Below are 15,518 nucleotides of genomic sequence, written 5' to 3'. Positions count from 1 at the left end.
CCCGATATAGGATAGTTTGATAACTAGCTGGAGGCTCTTAACCAAGGATAGTTCAAATCCCAGATCAGCTGATCACCCAGCAGGGAGAGTCCCAACTCCAAAAAGGAAGCCAAAGTTCAAGCTCAAGAATGCTGTGGTAGCTGGTGGGACTGAGCTAGGATACACTAATTGAGGGGAAAAAAATGCAAGCACTTGAGACTATAGACAGGAATGCAAGGGACTAGATTGAAGACATCCAAGACAAAAATACTTGAGACTATACCATTTGTGCCTCAGGAACAGAGCTCAACTTTCAAAATGGACAAAAAATCAAAACAAAACAAAAAAGCCCCAAAACAAAAAAAAATCCTAATCATCAAAAGGAATGATAAAAAAAATCTAAGAAGAGGAAAACAGTGATAAAAATGCCTAAAGGTGACATACCAAAGGTATTTTTAATTGGTCTAAAGTCCAAAAAGACATCTTAGAAGAGATCAAAAAGTTCTTTAATAGTAAAAAGAGAGGAAGAGGAAAAATTGAGAAAAGAAATGAGGATCATTAAGAATTATGAAAAAAAAACTTAACCAAAGGAAAAACTATCTTTAAAAGTAATATTGATCAAATGAAAAAATCAAGTCATTTAAAAGTAAAGCTGGCCAATTGGAAAAGGAAAATCATTACATTAAAATTAAAATTGATCAAGTGGAAAAGTAAAATAACTCATCAAAAAGTAAAATTAGCTAACTTAAAAGTGTAAACCAAATCAGCCAAAAGTAAAATTAAATACCGAGAAAAGGAAGCACAAAAGTTAACTGAAGAAAATAAAATCCTAAAAATCAGAATTAGATAAATGGTAACCAATGACTCAAGGAGACACCAAAATTCTATCAAATAAGACAAAAGGCTAAAAAATAGAAGAAACTGTAAAGATTCTTTTAGGAAAAATTATTGACCTGAAAAATAGATCCTGGAATGATAATTGAGGAATTATTAGTCTGTATAAAAGTCACAATCAGAAAAAACAGCCAGAAAATATGCAGGAAATTATCATAGAAAACTTTCTTAATATACTAGAACAAGGAATAAAAAATAGTCCTCAAAAAATCCATCAAAACTGCAGAAAGATATCCTCAAATATAAAGTCCAAGGAATATTGTGAACAAATTTCAGAATTTTCAACTAAAAGAGAAAATACTGAAAGCAGCCAAAATTATACAATTTAAATGCCAGGAAGGCACAGTCAGGATTACCCAGGACATATAAGTTTCAACATTAAATGATCAGGGTCCATGGAATATGGTATTCTATATGGCAAAGGATCTGGGATTGCAACCAAGAATCAACTATCCCTTAGCATATTCTTTGAGGGGAAAAATAATTTTTAAATGTACCTGATAAAAAGATCAGAACTGAAAAGAAGATTTGATGCTCAAATACAAGACCCAAGATGCATAAAAAGACAAACAGGAAGAAAAGAAACATTGTTACTCCATAAGACTAAATTCTCTGCAATGGAATGCAATACTTATAACTCTTGAGAACTGTATTTCTCTTGGAATAATTCAAAGGAAGCTACTTATAGAGTGTGGGCATAAACTCATTATAATGTGAGAATACTTTAACTCATGAGGGCTGTATTTCTTTTGGGACAGTTTAAGTGATTATACTTGGTTAGAACTTATTAGTATACATTGATTATAATATGATGATAGTTTAATTCATGAAAGTTTTATTTTTATAGGGTAATTGGAAGGAGTGTACTTGAACAGATAGTGTGAATCTGAAGTGTTTATGATGTTGGGATCAGTAGAGGCTTTACTCACTGAGTGCTATTTCTCTTGATGGCCAGCAGGAGGTTCTGGTTGCTTTCTCTGGAGTGTCTGTGACCTTGATTGAGGCCTTCTCCCTTAGCTTGAAGGGAAGGGTTGAAGCTATTGAATCCTTTTGCCTTCAACAATGGTAGGCTTTACCCTGGGGTAAGGTCATTCCTCTCCCTATTGTCAGCTGGGCTGGTTGTTCTGCTCACACACCTGTGCCTGAAGCAGAAGTAGTCTGCAATTGTTTTTTTCTGACAAGGGGCCTCAGCTGCAATGGAGGCCTGAACTCATAGTTCCTCAGACCCAAGGAGCCCAGGGATGGTGTCTGCAGCTCTCCTGCACCAGAACTCTCCCCCCAGCCCTGTCGGCAAATTCCAGAGGGTCAGCGCCAACACCAGTGCCTCTGCTCCCTAGTTGACACAAACCCCTGAAGTCTAGCCCCACCACTGATTCAGCAGGTCTATCTCTCAGGTCCTCAGACTCCCTGGCTCCCATTCAGCTGCTAATCTGGCTGATCGAGGCTGATCCGACCTCAGCTCCAGGATTCAACCACCTGAACTCACCCAAAGCTGCAGAAGACAAATACTGAGGTAGGTGTTCTTTCTCCTGGCTTTTCTTTCTGGGTTTTGTGGGTCAGATTTCTGTTAAGAGGTTTGTTTCATATGATAGATGGGGAAAGATCAGGAGACTTTAGAACTGTGCCTGTCTTCTCTCCACCATCTTGGCTGGAAGTCTGAAGTGTTTATGATGTGATGATGCTAATAACAATGAGAAATGTACTTCTATCAGGAGAGATGAAAGGAGTATATTTTGACAGAGCATATGGGGACAAAACAGGTATAAAACAACTAAGAAATAAAAAGAATCATACTGGGAGAAGGTAGAGGTATTAGACGATAAATAATCCTACATGAAGAGCCCCCATAGGATTTATCATAATAGAGGGAAAGAGGGGAGAGTGTGAACATGTAGGAAATCTTATTCTCAACAGATTTGAATCAAAAATGAAATAACTTAAATTTCCATTTGGGATTAGAAATAGATCCTACTCTACAGGGATGTATAAGGGGAAACAGAAAAGAAAAGGGAAGGATGGATAGTTAAAACTGAAGGGAAAAGCAATGAAAAAAGGGAAAAGAAGAAAACAGAAAGGGATTGATTTAAGTAGCAAAAATTTTCAGTTCCTTAAGAGGAAAGATTATTTCAAGTGATGAAAAGGACATGTAGAAAACAAGGAACTTGATGATTCTACTATTGTGTGGTATTAAATAAGTCATCATCTTTCTGATCTTCAGTTCCCCAAGTTTTGAAAGTGATTTCGCTTCTTGTTCCTCAGATACAATATTCCATTTCCCAAGTTTGTGCATTCTTTTTCTCTTGGGCTATAATGATCCTAAATACTCCATAATTTCTCTGGTTTTCTTCAAGCATTAATTCAAATAATATCTTCTGCCAAAAGCTTTTAAAATCCCACCTTATATTTTATTCCATCTATTATATATTACACACACACACACACACACGTCTTATCATGGATCATATATATAAATGTGTATACTTGCTTATATATAAATGTATGTTTATAGGTACATAAATGTGTCAACATGTGTATAAAGATTATATGCAATCATGTACAAAGTAATTAATATGTTCAATATCTCAATAGCCTGAAAGATTATTTATTTAATTTTAGTTTTTCTCCCCCAGTTAGATAGAAGTATAAGTTTCACCATTTACTTCCAAAACCTCATATTAAAAATTATCTGCCTTCCTCTTACCCCACTTCCCTTCAGTGAATTAGAGCCTTGATGATAAAAGGTGTTACAGCTGATCATCCTACAATATTGTTACTTTGTATAAGCTACATTTCCCATTGCATCTGCTGGTTTAAGATTTTTACTGAGAGCATCCTGTTTATCTTTTCCCATATCAAAACAGAATTTCTGCATTTTTTCTTGTGTTTTTTTATTTTTTTAAGTTAATGGGGTTAAATTACTTGTCCAACATCACACAGCTAGGTAATTATTAAGTGTTGGAGGCTGGTTGTGAACTCAGGTCCTCCTGAATCCAGGGCCAGTGTTCTATTCACTGTGCCACCTAGCTGTCCACCAAAAAGCATTTCATCTCAATCACATACCAAAATGTGTTCAGCCATTGCTAATTACTGGGTATCCCCTCAATCTACAGTTCCCCACCAGTAGAAAAGAACTACTATTGATTTCCACATATCCATATACACACAATATTCATCTATCTATCTATCTATCTATCTATCTATCTATCTATCTATCTATCTATATCTACTTCCCTTATTTCATCTCTTCTGAATTATAGACTTCTAGACAAAAGGGTGGGAATGGTCACATGCCCTTTGGGCATAGTTCCAAATTGCCCTCCAGCATTAATGAATCATTTCATAACTCCTCCAAAAGGGTATCAATGTCTCAGTTTTCATTCATCCCTTCCATCCCTTATCATTTTTCACCTTTTGCCCTATTAAACAGTCCAATAGATATAAGGTAGCAACTCCAAATTGTTCTAACCCACATTTCTCCTTTCAAATTTAAGGTAGGGCATTAACTTTAACTCTCTATATAAATAAAAATATATATTTAAATGAATTATATTGCAAACATCATCCAAAAATTGTTCATATTTATTGATCATTTATCAATTGGGCAATGGCTCTATTTAAAAAAAATTGACTCAGTTCTTTATGTTTGAGAAATAAGATGTTTATCAGAGAAACTTGTTTCAATACTTCCCCCATAGTAGCTATTCCTAGGCAAAATCCCCTCTATTCTCTTTTCACCTACTCACATTTATTTTAGTGGCTGTCTCCTTTCTCTCTGTCCCTCCTTAAAAGTGTATTGCATCTCACTAGCCTCACCCAATATCCTCTCTATTCTATCACTTAAACTCCCCCCAGTAACTTTCCTTTTCTCCTTCCTTCTATCCCTTTCCTCTCCTATTTTCTTCAACGGTATATGATTTCCTCTCTGACTGAATTCTGGTGAGAGTAAGGGTCATTCAATCCCTGTAACTTTCTCCTTCTTCCACTATGTGGAAAAGCTTTTTCTTTCTTCTTTTATGCAACTTAACTTATCATCATTCTACTTCTACTCTTTCCTTTTCTAACAGTACATTCCGTTTCCCCTCCACTAACTGCATCTTTTTAATATAGTATACCTTCAAATTCAACTCCTACCTGGGTCTTGTCTATATATATTCCTTCTTACTGCCATGTCTCTATGAGTCTTCAGTATCATCTTCCCATGCAGGAATATAAAAAATTCATTACTTTGTGATTTGCCTTTCCTGGTTGCATTTTTAAGCTTCACTTGCATCATGTAGTTGAAGATGAAATTTTCTGTTCATGTTTCTGCAACATGCATTTATCAAAAAGTAAATCGCTGTAATCATTTCCTGCTCTCTCTTTTGCACTTAATCTTTTCCTCTGATCTACGACTCTATTTCTTAGTCAGTATGAGACTGTTTTGATAACTGATCCTTTATAATATAATTTTAAATATAAAATAATGTAAATATGTCATATTACTTTGCATTTTTTTCATTAAATCCCTTGATATCCTTGACTTTTTGTTCCTCCATATGAATTTAGTTACTATTTTTTTAGCTCACTATTGTAATATTTTGAAAGTTTGGTATGACACTAAATAAGTACTTTAATTTAAGTAGTATTGAGATTTTAAAAAATTATCCTAGCAGAGTGACTAGGTGGCACAGTGGATAGAGCACTGGCCCTGGAGTCAGGAGTACATGTATTCAAATCTTGGCTCAGACAATAATTATCTAGCTGTGTGGCCTTGGGTAAGCCACTTAACGCCATTGCCTTGCAAAAACCTAAAAATTATTGTCCTAGCCTTCTGCAACAGTTAATATTTGCCAGCCTTTAAGATCTGATTTTATTTATGTGAAAAGTAGTTGCTTCATACCATTTCTAAATCTATCTGGGCAGGCAGATCCCCAAGAATTTTTTGTTATCTGCAGTTATTTCAAATGAATTTTTTCCATCTCTTGCTGCTATATTTTGTTAATTTTATTTATATATATATATGTGTATATATATACATATATATATATATGTATATATATACATATATATATGCTGAGGATTCATGTTGGTTTATTTTATGTCCTTTGACTTTTCGAAATGTATTAATTGCTTCAACTAGTTTTTTTTAATATTTTTTTAGGATTCTCTTCATATACCATAATTTCATCTTCAAAGAGTAAGAGTTTTGATTTTTCCTTCCCAATTCTAATTTTTTCAATTTCTTTTTCTTCTCTTATTGCTAAAACAAACATTTCTAATAAAATCTTGTATGGTGATGGTGATAAAGGACATTCTTGTTTCACTTATTGGGAATGGTTCTAGCTCATTCCAGTTTCAAATAATGCTTGCTGATCACTTCAGATAGATATCACTTATCATTTTATTTAACAATTCAATTATTCCTATGTTCTCTAGTGTTTTTAGTTGAAATGGGTGCTGTATTTTGCCATTTTTTTGAGAGAATCATATGATTTCTGTTGATTTGTTACTGATATAGTCAATTGTGCTAACAGTATTCCTAATATTAGATGAACCCTGCATTCCTGGAATAAATTCTGCTTGGACATGCTGTATCAACCTTGTGATAACTGCTGTAACCTCTTTGCTAAAATTTTATATAAGATTTGTCCATCCACATTCATTACGGAAATTGGTCTATAATTTTCTTTCTCTGTTTTAATTCTTCCAGGTTTAGGCATCAGTGCCATATTGATATCATAGAAGGAATTAGCAGAGTTCTTTGATTTTTTTCTATAATTGACTTGTGAATCCATTTGGCCCTAGGGATTTTTTCTTAGGGAAACAATTCATGGATACTTTTGAATTTCTTCTTCCCCAATAGGGATACTTTAGGTCTTTTAATACCTCTTCATGTAATCTGGGATGTTTATATCTTTGTAAATATTCATCCACTTCTCTTGGTTTATCAGATACATTAGCATAAGGATGGGAAAAAAACAGTGATTTTGTTTTCTTCTATCTTTTTTTTAAATCAAATTAAGCAAAAGATTATTTACTCTTTACATGAAAAATTCATAAAAGTTTCATAAAAATTTTAATTTGAATTTAATTTACTATTTCAATAGATTTCCTCCTTTTGATTTCATTAATTTTCCTTTAATTTTTAGAATTTCTAATTTTGTATTTAATTTGAAATTTTTTATTTTTCTTTCTCTAATATTTTTAGATGCATGCTCAAGTCATTATTTCCTCTTTATTTAATTCATGAAAGCATTTAATATATATAATTTTAATATGTGAATATATTTATAAATATATAAATGTATATTCATTTAGATATATATTATAATAATATATTTATAAATTATATATTATGATTTTATATTATACTATATTAATAAAATTATTAATAAGATTATTTTTTGTTGCCTGCTCAAGTCATTATTTCCTCTTTACTTAACTCATGAAAGCATTTAATATATATAATTTGAATAGATAAACATATATTTATAAATATAGAACTGTATATTAATTTAGACATACAAATATAATAATATATTTATAAATTATTATATAGTATGATTTTATATGATAATATAGTAATAAAATTGTTATGATATATATTATATATAGAGATATATTATATATATTAAAGACAAAACAATAAGTAATATGCATATCCCTTCCTAAACATTTTGACTGTACTCCATAAGATTTGGTATGTTGTCACAATAATGTCATTGTCTTGGTTGAAATCATTATTACTATCTATGTTTTGTTGCTTGATCCCCTCATTCTTTAAAATGATATTATTTAGTTTCCAATTAGTTTTATGTCTATCTTTCCATGGTCCATTATTGTATATGATTCTTATTACATTATGGTCTGAAAATAATGTATTCCATATCTCTGTCTTTCTGCATTTGATACTGTGTTTTTTATGCCCTGGTATGTGGTCAAATTTTCTGTAGGTGTCAAATATTGCAGGGAAAAAAAAGACAAATTCCTTTCTAATTCCATTCAATTTTCTTCATAGATTATTATGTCCCAATTTTCTAACATTCTATTTACTTCCTTAACTTCTTTTTTGTTCATTTTATGATTTGTTTTAACTAATTCTTAAAAAGGTAGGGTGAGGTTTCCCACTAGCAGAATTTTGCTTTCTATGCCTCCCTGTAACTCATTGAGCTTCTCCTCTAAGAATGTGGCTATATTGTTTGGTGCATACATATTTAGTATTGAAATTAATTTATTGTTTATTGTACCTTTTCGGAGGATATCCTTTTCTCTTTTAATGAAATCTATTTTTGCATCTGCTTTGTCTGAGATAAGCCTTGCTACCACTGCCTTTTGCATTTCAGCTAAAGAATAATGTATTCTCTTCCAGCTTTTTACCTTTACTCTGTATGTATCTCTATGCTTCAAACATGTTTCTTTTAAATAGCATATTGTAGGATTTTGTTTTTTAATCCACTCTGCTATCGGCTTCTACTTTAGGGAAGACTTCATGACATTAATATTCAAAGTTATAATTAATACCTCTTTATTTCCCTCCATGCTATCTTCCTTCTGTTCCCCCCCCCCCCTTCCCATTATCACTTTGGAACTATTCCCCGGTATTTTGCTTCTGAATACCATTTCCTTTGGTGTATTCAGTCCTTTCTTTCCAACCCCCCCCCTGCACTTTATTTTCCCATTTTCTTTGCTCATTCTTCTTTTCTTTCTTTCTGTAAGTTCCTCCTTTCTTCTCCTCTCCCCTTTCCTCTATTAATATTTGAAAGGTAAAAGAAGTTTCTAAACTCAACTGAATGTGTTAATCCCTCTTTGAGTCAAATATAATTAAAGTAAGATTCAGATGGTTCTCACTTTCTTCCTTCTTCCCCTCTGCAATAGGTCCTTTCTCCTCTTCATGTGCTATAATTTAATTAATTAAATTAAATTAAATTAAATCTTCCCCTCCTCTTCTCTCTTTCATATCCCCATTTTAAAGAAGATATTATTTTAAAATCATTCCAACAGAGTCATGGATAAGTCATGAATATCCTTTACTTCTGGCTCAATATATTCCCTCTACTAGAGTTACAATTCTCAAGATTTATAGGAATATTCTTCACAGGTGGGGATATAGCCAATTTCATCTTATTGGCTAACTTTTTTTTTCTTTTCTCTTGTTTACCATTTCATGTGTATCATGAGTCACCTGTTTGAAGACCAAATTTTCTGGTTAGCTTTGGTCTTTTCACGAGGAAAAGTTGAAAGTCTCCTACTTTCTTAAATGTCCATCTTTTCCCCTGGATGAGAAGGTTCAGTGTTGTTCGATGGTAAATTCTTGGTTGCATTCCAAGCTCCCTTGCTTTCTATATTATCATATTCCAGATCATTCAGGCTCTTAATGTTGATGAAGCCAGGTCCTGTATAATCCTTTCAGTGATTCCTTTGTTTCTGAATTGTTTCTTACTGGACATTTGCAGGATTTTCTCCTTGATCTTATTGATCTAGAGTTTGGACAGTATATATCTTTATATTTCACCTTGGGGTCCCTGTCAGGAGGGGAATCTATGTATTCTTTTATTTTTTAATTTAATATTCATTCTAATTTTGAACAAATAATGTATTTGTATTCATTAATAAAATATTCTTGTTTAAGAGTAAACGAAATACCCCCTCCCCCCATAAATATAGACTCGCTTGAGTGATAAAGAGGAGAGAAAAAATAATTAAAATTTTAAAAATAATAGTAATAATTGTAGGTATGGCCAGGTGGTACAATGGACAGAGCACCAGCCCTGGAGCCATGAGCACCTGAGTCCAAATCTGGCCCCATACACACAACAATCATCCAGCTGTGTGACATGCAAGCCACCTGATCCCCACTGGCCTGCAAAATCCAAAAAACTAAAATAAAATAAAACAGTAATAATAGTAGGGGTGACTGGGTGGTAGACAGAGCATTGGCCCTTGAGCCAGGAGCACCCAGGTCCAAATGTGGCCTCAGACACCGAATGATCACCTTGCTATATGGCCCCAGGCAGGCCACCCAGCCCCATTTGCCCTGTGCCCCCCCAAAATATAATAATAATAAAAAATGTTCTTGAGTCTTTGTTCCAACACCAACAACTCTGTCACAGGTGGATCGCATTCATTATGATAAGTCCATCACAAAAGTTACTTCCATATTTTTCCACCATTGCCATTCCACCATTGCTGATTACAACTCCCTCCTTTCATATTTCTCCACTACCATGTACTATATTTTCTCTCTGCTTTCTCTCTGACTCTATAGTAGCGTAGCTGAGTGGCGCAGCAGATAGATACCCAGCTCTGTGTCCACGAGGCCCCGAGCACCCATACCACTCCTTAAGCCCAGAATCCACCAGGCCTTATGGTCCCAGATAGGCCTTCCAATCCCAGCCCCTTGCAAAGAAGTAAAAAATAAAATGTGTTATATCTGACCACTCTCCCCCCATGGTCCATCCTCTCCTCCATCACTCATATCACCCCCATTCTCCCTGTCCCCCACTTCTGACTCCAGATGCCTATACCCCATTGAGTATATATGCTGCTTCCTCTTCTAGCTACCTCTGATGAGAGCAAAGATTCCCTCATTCCCCCTTGCCTCCCCCCTTCCATATCAATGCAATAGCTCATTGTAATAAAAAGAAATCTTATTATGTGAAATATCTTAGACTATTCCCCTTCTCCTTTTTCTTTCTCCCATTCCATTTCCCTTTTTTTCCTATTGACTCCATTTTTACACCATATTTTATCTTTGAATTCAGCTTTCTCTTGTGCTTCAACTATAAAAGCTCCCTCTACCTATTCTATTAACTGAGAAGTTTCATATGAGTATTATCAATGTCATTTTTCTATGCAGGAATACATGCAATTCATCATCAAGTCCCTCATATTTTCCCCCTCTCCTTCATTCTCCATGCTTCACCTGAGTCCTGTATCTGAAGATCAAACCTTCTGTTCATCTCTGGCCATTCCAACAGGAACACATTTGAAATTCCCCATGGTCATTGAAAGTCCATCTTTTTCCCTGGAAGAGGACATTCAGCCTTGCTGGGTAGTTGATTCTTGGTTGCATTCTAAGCTCTTTTGCCTTCTGGTATATTATATTCCAAGCCCTATGAGCTTCCAATGTGGTTGCTGCTAAGTCCTGTGTGATCCTTACTGCAGCTCCATGATATTTATTTGAACTGCGTCCTTCTGGATTCTTGTAATATTTTCTCTTTGACTTGGGAGTTATGGAACTTGGCTGTAATATTCCTAGGGTTTGGTTTTTTGGGATGAATTTCTTGGGGGGAATTGGTGGATTCTCTCCATTTCTATTTTGCCCTCTACTTCTAGAATATCAGGGCAATTTTCCTGTAGTAATTCTTTGAAAATGATGTCAAGGCTCTTTTCCTGATCATGACTTTCTGGTATTCCAATAATTTTTAAATTATCTTTCCTAAGTCTGTTTTCCATATCAGTTGTTTTTTCAATGAGATGTTTCACATTTTCTTCTAATTTTTCATTTTTTTTTGTTTTGAAGTATCGAGTCCTGGTTTCTCCTAAATCAATCAGTCTCCCTGAGTTCTATTCTTTGTCTGAAGGATTAGTTTCCCCCAGAGAGCTTTCTGATCTCTTTTTTTCCATCTGGCCAATTTTGCTTTTTAAAGAATTCTTCTCCTCAGTAACTTTTTATCTGTTTTATCCATTTGACCTAAGCTGGTTTTTAGCATGCTATTTTCTTCAGCATTTTTTTGGATTTCCTTGACTAGGCTGCTGAATTCATTTTCATGTTTTTCCTACATCTCTCTCATTTCTTTTCCCAGTTTTTCTTCTAACTCCGTCATTTGATTTTCAAAGGCTTTTTTGAGCTCTTCCATAGCCTGAGCCCAATTTCTGTTTTTCTTGGAGTCTTTAGATGCAGGAGCTTGTGCTTCCAAATCTTCAGACTGAGTATTTTGATCCTTCTTGGGCTCATATGCAAAATATTTCTCAATGGTGTTCCTCTTTTTTCTCTGCTTGCTTATTTTCTCAGCTTAAGCCTGTTTTGGTGGTGCTTCCTGAGCTTTTGGGACACTACCAAAAGGCTCCTGTGTGTGAGGATCTGTTCTTCCTCTTGGTCTGTGAATGACCATATGCCCCCTCCACACACACCATAGGGCTGAGGTGGGGGGGCCTGCTCTTCTATGGGGGAGCCTAGACTGTGATCAGGATCTGAATGTGGTCAGAGCCCCAGCATCCTGTTCCAGGGGCAGATCTCTGCAGTCTCTCTCTTCACTCCCCTCCCTTGGTTCAATGGGCTCATGCCCTGCGGGCTCCTGCTTACTGGCTCTGCCTGCTTCTGTTTCCTGGTCTGCCTTGGCCATGCTGCTGCTCCCTGCTCACTGTGAGTCCTGAGGGCTGGGCTCCACCTGCTCTCTCTGGCCGAGGTTGTCCCCCCTTCCCCCGCTGTTCCCCCAATTTTGCCCAGTGCTCCCCGGGCGTAGCTAAAGAAACTCCCCTCCTGCTGTGAGGTGCGGCTCCCAGATCCCTGGGGCTGCCTCAATTAGTTTTAAATTCTTTAGCTCTGGCAGGCCGCCCCTCCAACCCCGGGGAGCAGAGCCTTTCTGCTCTTTTCCAGGTTACCTTTAGTAGGATAACTGCCGCACTGGGTCCCTCTGTGGGTTTTGTCTCTCAAAAATTTAGTTAGACTCCTTAGATTATGAGTTTTATGAGAGACAGCCGCTAAGACAGGATCTTTTCTTGTCGCCATCTTGGCCCTGTCCCCACCTGGAATCTATGCATTCTTTTACTGATTATATTGCTCTCTGGTTCTAGGCAAATCTATTTCACAATATTCTGAAGTTTGAAGTTCAGATGTTTTTTCTCTTCAAGGTTTTCAGGAAGACCTGTGTTTCTTAAATTGTCTCTCCTGAATCTGTTTTACAGGTCTTTTGCTTTGCCAATGAGATATTTTATATTTTTCTTCCATTTTCTTCATTTTTTTTAGCTTTGTTTAACAGATTCTTGGTGTCTCATGAAGTCATTACTTTCTATGGATTCTATTTTTTTTAGAGAAGAGTTTTCTTCATTTACCTTTTACATCTCCTTTTCCAATTCATCAATTTTATTTTTGAAGTTCTCTTTTTCCATTTGTCCAATTGTGTTTTTGAGAGAATTATTCCCTTTTTGCACTTGCACAATTGTATTTTCAAAGGATTTGCTTTCTTCTTGTAAGATGTTAATTTTCTTTCATAATATTGATTTTCTCTTGCTTTCTTTTCCCAATTTTTCCATTTGATTTTAAAATTCTTTGTCACCTCTTCTAAGAAATCTTTCTATACTGGAGACCCATTCACTTTCTTTCCTGAAGCTCCTTTACTCTCTCAGTTAGGATCCTTGACTTCAATATAACATGGACCCTTCTTTGCACTGACCTTTCTTCATTTTGGGCCATTTCCCTAGGGTCTTGTGTTGGTGGATTGATTCAAAGAACTTTGATGTTGATATCCCTAGAGACCTTGCCCAGTCCAGGGGTTTTCTCAGTGGGCCTGCCTTTAAAGGATTTCAGGAACTTTCTCTGGATTTTCTGTGATGTTGATTAATGGCCTTTTTCCCTAGACCTGGGGGTTGTGTGCCCCTCCCCAACCCCCACCCCACCCCCTTCTCAGGCCTTGGGTCAAGGAACAAATACCTGGGAGCTGTTACTGGCTTTGTTCTGGGGAAAGCCATGCTTGCACTAAGAATTGGGGGTCTCAACCTCAAACATGGGAACTAGTTGAAAATATGGGACCGGATGCCCAGATCTTTCAGACAAGTCAAGCTGACTATATAGATGTTGGAGCACTTTCATCTGCCTGCCTATCACACAGCAAACACTTCCTCTGCTGTTCTCAGTTTAGTACCCCTGCCTCATGCCACCAGCCCTACACTGGATCTCTGCTCTCTTCTCTAGAACACCCACAATCCCTTGTGTCAAACCTCTTTGCAAAATGTTCTCCTTGGTTTTTCTCTGGTTTCTGCGGATTCAAAATGTGTTAATTCTGAGGGAATGCCAAGATAATGCCTCCTTTCTCTCCACCAAATTAATTCTTTCTTGGAACATTTCCTTCTATTGTTTGCTTCCAAAGTGGAGAACATTACTCTCTTGCTTTTTAGGCTTTTTGAAGCTGTTTTCAGGGATTTCCCCCAGGAACTTTCAAATTTTCAGTTCCTCCCAGATCTTATGAGAGGTTTTGACTGTTATTCTTGCCTGTGCTCTATTCTGTAGGTGATCACAGACCCTACTTCTGCTTTGGAACCATGAGAAGAGTCCCTGCTCTGCTGCAGGCAGTAGATTCTGTTCAATTTCTGCTCCTTTTCTGAGACTGGGAGTGTCAGATTGTTCCCTGGAGATGGATATGTGCAAAACAACAAAGCCCTGCCTTAGGGTACAGTCTGTCTCCCCAACCCTCTTACCCATTTGTTCTAGAAGCAGACTATAGATGGTTCCCTGCTGGATGGTTCTCCATGCCTGCTACTGGTCCCCTGGGACCAGATCTGCATGGAGGCCTGCAAAGGACTAGGTTCCGTTCTCACTTTGGTGTTGCAGGGTTTCCCTGCTGATCTTCCCAATTGTCCTTGGCAATCCCTGTGCTGAATGGTCTAGAAAGTGCAGCCATTGCCAGGGATCTAAGTATCTTGCAGACTGATCCTGGATGGCTGAACCCAGTTTGCTCTGCCTTTGCCCCAGGTTCACTATGGCCCCTTCTAACCTTGTGCAGTAGACCTTTTCTTTGGATTTTCCAAGTTGTCTTGGGCTGGAACATTGTTTCGCTCAGTCTTTTTTGTGGTTTCTCCAACTCCAGAATTTGCTTAGAATCATTATTTATCGATATTTGGAGTTGTTCAGAGGAGAGCTTGTGGGCATCTCTGCTTTTATCCCACTAGAGAGACTGTCTCAGGATGAAAGATTTTTGGGGGAAGAAACAATTTCCTCTTTCTTTGTATTACCATACTTAATACCATTCCTCGCACATAAAGAGCTTTTTATAAATAATTTATAATAAACTGATTGGTTTTTAGGTGATAAACCCAGAATCCTGAAAATCTATAATCATACCCCCTATCTTTTTGCTTTCATCATAGCACATAGCATACATATTTTGTTTTTCATAGTTTTAAATTTTAAAATGTATTTAATTGAATTTTCATTTCTACAATGCCACTCATTTGGAAAGCCATTTGTTGAAAAATGAAAAAAAAATGAATTGGAGAACCTAATTCATTCTTTCATTTTGGCATTGCCTTGAAAATAACTATCCCTCTTTTCCAATTGCTACAACTTCTCATTTAATCTAACAGTATAGAGATAACCAAGCATTGGAATTCAATCAATAAACATTTATTAAGGTTATCTTAAGCTAAGTACCAAAAATAAAAAAAAAGAGATAAGCAATAATCACAGCCCTTAAGGAGTTCACCATCTAATTAGGGAGATAACAAATAAATATATACAAACAGGATTTAAAAGCAAATAATTAACAGAGGAAAGGCTTTGGAATTAAGATGGTTTGCTAATAGCTTTCTATAGAATTATTCAAAATATTCTGAAATTCCTATGTAATTTTCTCTGATCTTCCCAAAATCTACATAAGAATATTCCTAAAATCACTTCTGTTGAGATCACCCAATTACCATTTTTAGAAAGAATAGTTGAATATATCCCA

The sequence above is a fragment of the Macrotis lagotis genome, chromosome X, assembly GCF_037893015.1.
Source record: "Macrotis lagotis isolate mMagLag1 chromosome X, bilby.v1.9.chrom.fasta, whole genome shotgun sequence".
In the NCBI taxonomy this organism is placed as follows: Eukaryota; Metazoa; Chordata; class Mammalia; order Peramelemorphia; family Peramelidae; genus Macrotis; species Macrotis lagotis.
The sequence above is the reverse complement of the archived record's forward strand: the minus strand, read 5'-3'. Positions refer to the sequence as shown.